The sequence below is a fragment of the Galeopterus variegatus genome, unplaced genomic scaffold (assembly GCF_000696425.1).
Source record: "Galeopterus variegatus unplaced genomic scaffold, G_variegatus-3.0.2 Scaffold4422, whole genome shotgun sequence".
Taxonomy (NCBI): domain Eukaryota; kingdom Metazoa; phylum Chordata; class Mammalia; order Dermoptera; family Cynocephalidae; genus Galeopterus; species Galeopterus variegatus.
The window spans coordinates 70,614-79,471 of record NW_007730533.1 but is presented as its reverse complement, the minus strand read 5'-3'; positions in this window follow the sequence as shown (position 1 = coordinate 79,471).

Here is an 8,858-nt window from a genome sequence, read left to right as displayed (position 1 = left end):
ACAGCCAGCCCCCTATCAATACTATTATTATTAAAGTGTTATGCCTTGAGAAAAGTGATCCAAGGTCTAAGACTGAGAAACAGTGGGTTAAATAACACCAAACAGAGTTCTTTGCTGCAGGACTTCTCGGAGCCTTTCACATTCTGATGTGCACCATGTGTCCTCAAGGGGTGGGTACAGTGTAGCAGCTACTACCTTTATTAAGACCCACAATGCTCCTGGGCAGAGAATCTGCAGGTCTAAAGCCCTAGCCTGGCCCTCCATGCCCTTCTTGCTCTGGATCTCACCTGTCTTTCCACTTTCTTCTCCTGCTCAGCATTTTGCAGCCCCATACCTCAAGCCCCCCGAACCCCTCCTGGTTCTTCCCCTCATTGATACCCCCTCTCCCTGGTCTTGATCATTTACCATTCCTCCCAGGAGGGTCCCCTGCCTCAGCCTCACCAGCCACCCTCCACCCAAGTCCATGGAGTCATCTTGTAAAATGCGACTCTCATCAGGCTTTAAAATCATCCCTGAGGATGACTTAAGAAAAAGCTGACAATATCAAGTGTTGGTGAGATGTGGAGCAACTGGAACTCTCGCACACTGCTGGTAGTGATGCAAAAATGGTACGGCCCCTCTGGCGACACTGCACGACTCAGTAATCACACTCCTCGGTATTTACCCGAGGGAAATAAAAGTCTATGTTCAACCAAGAGGAAACCCTAATGTAAACTATGGACTCTGGGTGATAATGATGTATCAATGTAGGTTCATCGATGGTAACAAATGTACCACTCTTGTGCCTGACTGATGTTGATAAGCGGGGAGCCTATGCAAGTGTGGGAGCAGGTGGTATACGGGAAATCTCTGTACCTTCTGCTCAATTTTGCTGTGTCTCTAAAACTGCTCTTTAAAAAAAGTCTAATTAACAATCTATCAGATGGAGAACAAATCTATGGTTATTAGAAGGGGAGGGGAAGAGCAAGGGAAGAGATTTGGATAAAGGGCATAAACAATAAGTATGATTTGTAACAATGAACATGCTAATAAAACATAAATTTAAAATAAAACATAAAAAAGTCTAAAAAAATTTTTAACTATGTTCACAAAAAAACCTGTACATGTCCACACAATGGGAGAAAATACAATCATTCCTCGGTATCCACAGGGGATTGGTTCCAGGACACCCAGGACATCCTCCTGCCCTGCCAGGATACCAAAATTTTCAGATGCTCAGTCCCTTATGTAAAATGGCATACATAGTATTTGCATATAACCTATGTACATCCTCCCATATATCTCTAGATCACTTGTAATACCTCATACAATGTAAATGCTATGTAAATCGTTGTTATACTGTATTTTTTATTTGCATTATTTTTTATTGTTATTTTTTATTGGGGTTTTTTTTCCCAAATATTTTAGATCTTCGGTTGGTTGAATCCACAGATGCAGAACCTGCAGATATGAAGGACTGACTATATTCACAAATCATATATCCAATAAGGAACTAGTATCCAGAATATATAAAGATCTCTTACAACTCAACAATAAAAAGACAAATATCCCAAGTAAAAACATGCCGAGCAAGAGAAGCCAGACATAAAAGGGCACCTATTGTATGATTCCATTTATATGAAATGTCCAGAATCTACTTTCTGTTCTCCTGGGGGTGGAGGAACAAAGGAATTTGGGGGGTGATCAAACTGTTAGAGAAATTAAATTTAGCAGAGTTCACTTGAGCAAACGATTCATGAATATGCAGTCCTCAGAACCAGAAGAGGTTCAGAAAGCTCCACCCAGCAAGGTGGGCAGGCAGTCCTTATAGACAGAAACCAGAAGTGACATGCAGACATAGCTTGGTTGATTACAGCTGGGTATTTGCCTAATATAGACATTGATCAGGTGGCAGCCTGTGATTGGCCGAAGCTCAACTGCTGCGACTGGCTGAGACTCAGCTATTTGTTATAAGGATATAGTCTTAAGTTAGGTTGTAGTTTGTTACATACTAAGTTATGGTGCAGTTTGCTGCCTGGGACTCCATATGGAGGCAGTTTTAGGCCAAACTTAATTTAACAGTTACACGGCTATATTCATTTGACAAAACTCATAACTGTACACCAAAAAGGGTGAATTTTATTACATGTAAATAAATTTTTTAAAGTGAAGACAATAACCAAACTAATGAGAAAGCACCTCCTTACTCCCTGTCTTCTCATGATTGAAGTCCAGATTCCTAAGTCTGAACAGACACTTTGTGATTTGGTTATGTGCCTACTCCATCAACAATTAACTATTGAGCACTTACGGTGTGCCAGGCACTGTCCTAAGTCCTGGTAATATATCAGGTCCCTACTCTTGTGGAGCTCACGTTGCACTGGGCAAGCAACCAAATAAATGCATAGTTAGTCAGGAGTGCTAAGTTCTAGGAAGAATGATAAAAAATAGAAATGAAACAAGGCAGGGATGAGAGATGAGGGTAAGAAGGGAAGGCACATCTGATGGGGTGACATTTGAGTAGTGACCTGAAGTGACAGAATAGACTGAGTGGGAAAAGAGTTCCTGGCAGTGGGCACAGCATGTGCAAAGGCCCTGAGGCTGCAGTAAGCGTGACACAGTTGAGAGAGGACAAGGTGGCCTGGTGCTGCGTAGGGGCTCAGCAGTCTCTATCTACATTACTAGGCTGCTGTTCATGTCTGCCAGCCACCAGAGGCTGCTTCTCTGACACCCAGCTCCAATGACAGTTTTGTGAGATTTCTGGGTTGTTTTTGATTTCCAAGCTATTGTTTTTCATGGCATAGATTAATTTTATCTTAATATGGATCAATTTCAGCTTCATGATACTAAACAATACGCAACACTATGCCTTGTAATATACAAGGGGTCTTCAGAAAGTTAATGGAAAGATGCGTATTATCTTTTAATTCTATTTTTCCTTGAACTCTTTGAAGTACCTTTGTAGAATATAGAACTTCGAATTGTAGTGATAACAATACTGCCTGTCACTAATCATCAGGGAAATGCAAATTAAACCCACAATGAGATATCACCCCATACCTGTTAAGGTGGGTATTTAAAAAAGCAAATGTTATCAATGATGTGGAAAAATAGAAAACCCTGCACAAGATTTTGGAAGACAAAGTGGCATAGCTGGTATGGAAAATATTACAGAGTTTCCTCAAAAAATTAAAATTACGGGCCGGCCCAGTGGCGCACTGCTATAGTGCGCCGATTGGGAAGCGCGGTGGCGCTCCCGCCGAGGGTTCGGATCCCACATACAGACCGGCTGCTCACTGGCTGAGCGAGGGGCGGGAGCAACACCGAGATCATTATACAATATATGCATGTATTGAAACAACGGACTGTACCCCACAAAAATGTACGATTAAAAGATAAATAATATTCCATTGTATGGGATATATCACATTTGGTTTATTCATTCACCCATTGAAGGACACCCGGGCTGGCTCCACATCTCAGTTATTGAGAATAAGCTGCTATGAACACGGGTCGCACATGCCACAATGTCCTTTTTCTCTGTGCCAGATTCAATCCAGAGTCCCACATAGCATTTAGTTGCCATGTCTCCTTAGTCACCTGCTGTGACAGCTCTTGAGGTTTTTTTCTTTTCCTTTTATTCATGACCCCGATAGTCTTGAGGAATACTGGTCAGGTATTTAGTAGAATGTTCCTCAATATGGGTGTGTCTGATGGTTTCTCGTGATTAGACTGGAATTAGTTTTTGGGGGGAAAGACCTCAGAGGCGGGGTGCCCTACTTTTCACATCATATCAGGGGTTACATGAGAGCTGCATGACGTCACCAACAATGTTAACTTGGTCACTTGGATAAGGTGGTATTTGCCAGGTTTCTCCACTGTCGAGACACTTTTTTCCTTTACCTACTCTATTCTTTGAAACAATGTCGATTCCTTTAAAGAAATATTCCTTACCAGTGTCCTTGATGGCACAGAAGATAAAACCACGTGATAAAGCAAAGACATCATCAATCCCGACGTCAAACGTGATTTACTAGCGCATGCTCTGAACATAAAGAAGATTACTCCTTCTGAAAGTCTTAATAAAAAAGAAAAAAAAATTAAAGCTTAGGACACTGTAGTTGATTTATTGTATTTTTCTGTGCATATATACAGGAGTAGTATTTAATTAAAAATTGTCCTCCAGGGTCATCCATGTTGTAGCATATGTCAGAGTTTCCTTCCTTTCTGAGGCTGAATAATATTCCATTGTTGAAATGAGCCAGGCGCAGAAAGAGAAATCTTGCGTGTTCTCACTCTTATGTGGAGGCTAAAAAAGTTGATGTCACAGAAGCACAGTCGAATAGTTGCTACTAGAGACTGATGAGGAGAGGGGAGGGAAGGGGAGGAGGAGAGGGTGGTCAATGGATGCTAAGTCGTGGAGAGATAAGGAGACTAGGATCTAAAGTTCTATAGCAATACAGGGTGACCATAGTCAACCACAAATTACTGTGTAACTTCAAGTAGCTAGTGCAGAGGACTATGGGTGTTTCCAACACACAGAGGTGACAAATGTTTGAGGTGATGGATATGCTAAACACCCTGACATGATCATTGCACACTGTATAAATGTACCCAAATATCACACATCGGACTCCATAAATATATACAATTATAATGGTTCAATTAAACAAAACAAAAAAAAAAAGTAAAAAGAAAAAAAATGGAGGGCCGGCCGGTGGCGCACTGCTACAGTGCGCCGCTTGGGAAGCGCGGCGGCGCTCCCGCCGAGGGTTCGGATCCAACATACAGACCGGTTCCCGCTCACTGGCTGAGCGAGGTGCCGGGGCAACACTGAGGGTTGCGATCCCGTTGCCGGTCCCGGTCCGGTACGGGCATGACACTGAGGGTTGCAATCCATTGCCGGTCACGAAAAAAGACAAAAAAGGGAAGAAAAAAAAAAAAAAAAAGAAAAAAAATGGAGAGTAGAATGGTGGTCACCAGAGGCAGGGAAGGGCAGCGGGGAGGGGTGGGAAGAGATTGGTAAACAGTTCAAAGTTACAAAGTTACAGTTAGACAGGAAGGTTAAGTTCTGGCGCCCTAGGGTGACAATAGCCAATACTATTGCATTGTATGTTTCAAGATAGCCAGAAAAGAGGATCTTGAACATTATAACCACAAAGGAATGATAAATGTTTAGGTGACAGATACGCTAACTATTCTGATTAGATCATTATACAATATATGCATGTATTGAAACAACGGACTGTACCCCACAAAAATGTACGATTAAAAGATAAATAATATTCCATTGTATGGGATATATCACATTTGGTTTATTCATTCACCCATTGAACGACACCTGGACCGGCTCCATGTCTCCGCTACTGAGAATAAGCTGCTATGAACATGGGTCGCACATGCCACAATGTCCTTTTCTCTGTGCCGGATTCAATCCAGAGTCCCACATAGCATTTAGTTGCCATGTCTCCTTAGTCACCTGCTGTGACAGCTCTTGAGGTTTTTTTCTTTTCCTTTTATTCATGACCCCGATAGTCTTGAGGAATACTGGTCAGGTATTTAGTAGAATGTTCCTCAATATGGGTGTGTCTGATGGTTTCTCGTGATTAGACTGGAATTAGTTTTTGGGGGGAAAGACCTCAGAGGCGGGGTGCCCTACTTTTCACATCATATCAGGGGTTACATGAGAGCTGCATGACGTCACCAACAATGTTAACTTGGTCACTTGGATAAGGTGGTATTTGCCAGGTTTCTCCACTGTCGAGACACTTTTTTCCTTTACCTACTCTATTCTTTGAAACAATGTCGATTCCTTTAAAGAAATATTCCTTACCAGTGTCCTTGATGGCACAGAAGATAAAACCACGTGATAAAGCAAAGACATCATCAATCCCGACGTCAAACGTGATTTACTAGCGCATGCTCTGAACATAAAGAAGATTACTCCTTCTGAAAGTCTTAATAAAAAAGAAAAAAAAATTAAAGCTTAGGACACTGTAGTTGATTTATTGTATTTTTCTGTGCATATATACAGGAGTAGTATTTAATTAAAAATTTATGTCTATTTAAATCTCAAGACTCTTTAAACAGATCTCAGATAAAAATTTTAATGAGCAAAAAGCATTGTGTCATAGATTACTTGGCAGTTTCTCCTCTTAGATCACACATTATCAGTAGGGGCAATATTGTCCCCAAGGTAGTGAAAATTGGTTGGGGGAGAGGACAGAAAAATCGTGGACATATCAATGGTTTGTGGCCCCCCAAAGCTCAACCGTTCCCAACAAAATCATATTCATTGGAATTTAACTTCTCTAGTTAAACTAAATAAAACTGAATTAAAGTCAAATTTTCTCTTTGGGGGTAATAATGAAAAAAAGGTTGAAAAGCACTCAGAGGTGTATAAAATAATGTATAAAGGTTGAAAATGGTAATTAATAATAATAAACAATAAAATAATAAGTAATAAAATAATAATAATGTAAAAAGGTTGAAAAACACTCAGAAGTGTATTAAATAATCTTCCAACGGATGGCCTCAGAGTGTGACAAAATCAGCTGTGGATCGCTCAGCATAGGTGGATGACAGTTTCTGCCTCAGTTTTCCTGTCTGTAAAATTAGGATGATTTATCTAATAGGGTGTGTGTGACAGTAAATGAGATGATTCATGTAAATCCAGATAAAGTATTAGCTGCTGTTACTGTTGTAGTTTTTGTCGTTGTCATCATCAACATCATCATCATCGAGAAAAGGGAAGTTCAGAGAGGTCAAGCCACCTGCTCCCGGGCACGCAGCTTTACAAGTGCCCGGAGACAAGCTCCAAAACCTCTTATCCTTAACCTCTAAGGCCAGGCTATGAGGCTGGCTGGGGGAGAACAGATTTCCCCAGTTGAGGCTGTCCTGTCCCTCTGTGAGGGGTTCCTTCTGTCACGGTCAGTGTCATCAGTAAGGTCGCCTCTTTTTTTAACACAAACATGCTGGCATCCGCCAGCACCAGGAAGCCCGTTCTCTCTGGGCGCTCTCAGCGCAATTGTGCACAGCCAAAGGTTGTGCGTATGGCCGAGAATTAGGCAGTCGCTTGCTTCCCCCTGCAGGTCAGACTGGGAAAGGCAGTCACTGTGCCCACCTTTGTCCTGTGTCCTGTAGATTTGGGGACATTTGCTTCTCCTTTCTGCCCCCCCTACTCCCCCCCCCCCCAAAAAATTCCTGCCACAATTTGGGCAACAGCTGTCAGAAATAAAATTCACAAGTGTACATAATCTTGGACACAGCGATTCCAGCGCAACAAACGCAGGTCACTTGCAAACACCAGCCAAGATTTGTGGGCGTGGAGATCGGATCAGTTGGGCACGACTTCACTCAGCCACAGGACATCCAGGCTTTGAGTGACGTGAAGTGGAGGTGTCCCTCTGCCGTGGAAAGAGCTTCAAGACGTTTTACCAGTGAAAAGCGGAGAGTAGACATAAGAAGAGCATCGCACAGATACATAGGTGGGATGTACATGCTTCTGTGCTGGAAAATCATAACGATATTGTTCATGGTTTGGGCGAGAATGGGAAGGAAGGTTTTCACTTTTAGTGGCTGTTGTTTTCTTTCTTTTTTCTTTTAACCCTTTTGTGCTGTGTATTTTTCTCACATGGGGTGTGTACACGTGCATATTTTTAATGTCAGCAGAGGACTGTGAGAGAATTTCGGTTTCTTCTCTATTTTTCTCTGCATTAAAAACCCAGTGATACATTTTTAAAGCTCAATACACAAAAGCAGTCACAACATTCTGATAGGGGAAAAGATTGGTGACCAAGCAAGTATAAAGTGAGATCCCATATTTGTTTTTTAAATTGTAGATAATAAGAGACTGGAAATAAAGATATCAGAACAATAACCAAGATTATCTCTGGGCAGAAGTGATTTCTACTTTCTGTTTTGGTGGGGGGTGGGGAGTTCTCTGTATTTTTCTGATTATATATTCCACAGTAAATGTTTATATATCTTTTGTAATCAGATAGAAAGTAAATAGACACACAACACTGTGAATGTACTTAACGCCACTGAATTGTCCACTTTAAAGTGGTTACAGTGGTAAATTATATGTCATGTGCATCTTACCACAACAAGAATAATGTGAAAAAAGATGAAAGACAGAAAAGGAAGAAAGAAAAGAAGAAAGAACAGGTTTAGAGGATGTTAGAGAGAGACACTTCCTCCCACAGGATTGTAAAGTGTGAGCAAGACAGACCCCGTCCCATGCGGATTGACAAAGGACACGGCCCCTAGAACATGCCCCCGATTCTTGGTCCCTTCAGCCAGATCAATGATCTAAATGAAGGTCAGAGAGGAGCAGAGAAGTTTTAATGAGGACACTGGTGAAACTTTGGAGGGCGAGGTGGTCATGCTGTAAGTCCTCCTCCTTTTTAGGGGACAGGGGACAAGATTTTACATTCCACCACCAAGCCTAGCAAAGGGGGCTTCGACTGAACCCGTGGAGAGCTTTGACGTGTGTTCCGTGTTCTACGCTTGGAAGATCCAGACGACCCAGTTCTATTCATTACAGCTCCAAACTGGAAAGAGCCCAGGTGTCTAGCGACAGGTAAGTGGCTAAACAAATTGACTATATTTATATAATGGAATAATGCTCAGCAGTAAAAATGAATGAACTATGGTGAAAGCAACAGGAAGAATCCTAAACACATCCTGCTGGGTGAAAGAACTCTGGCTGAACAGAACACATGGGGTATAATTTCATTGATACAAAACTTTCAAAAAGACAAATCTAATCTATAGTGACAAAGAGTAGACCAGAAGTTGCCTGGGGATGGGGATGGGGGATTAACTGGGAAGGTGAACGAGGGAACTTTATGGGGTAATGGAACGTTCTATATCTT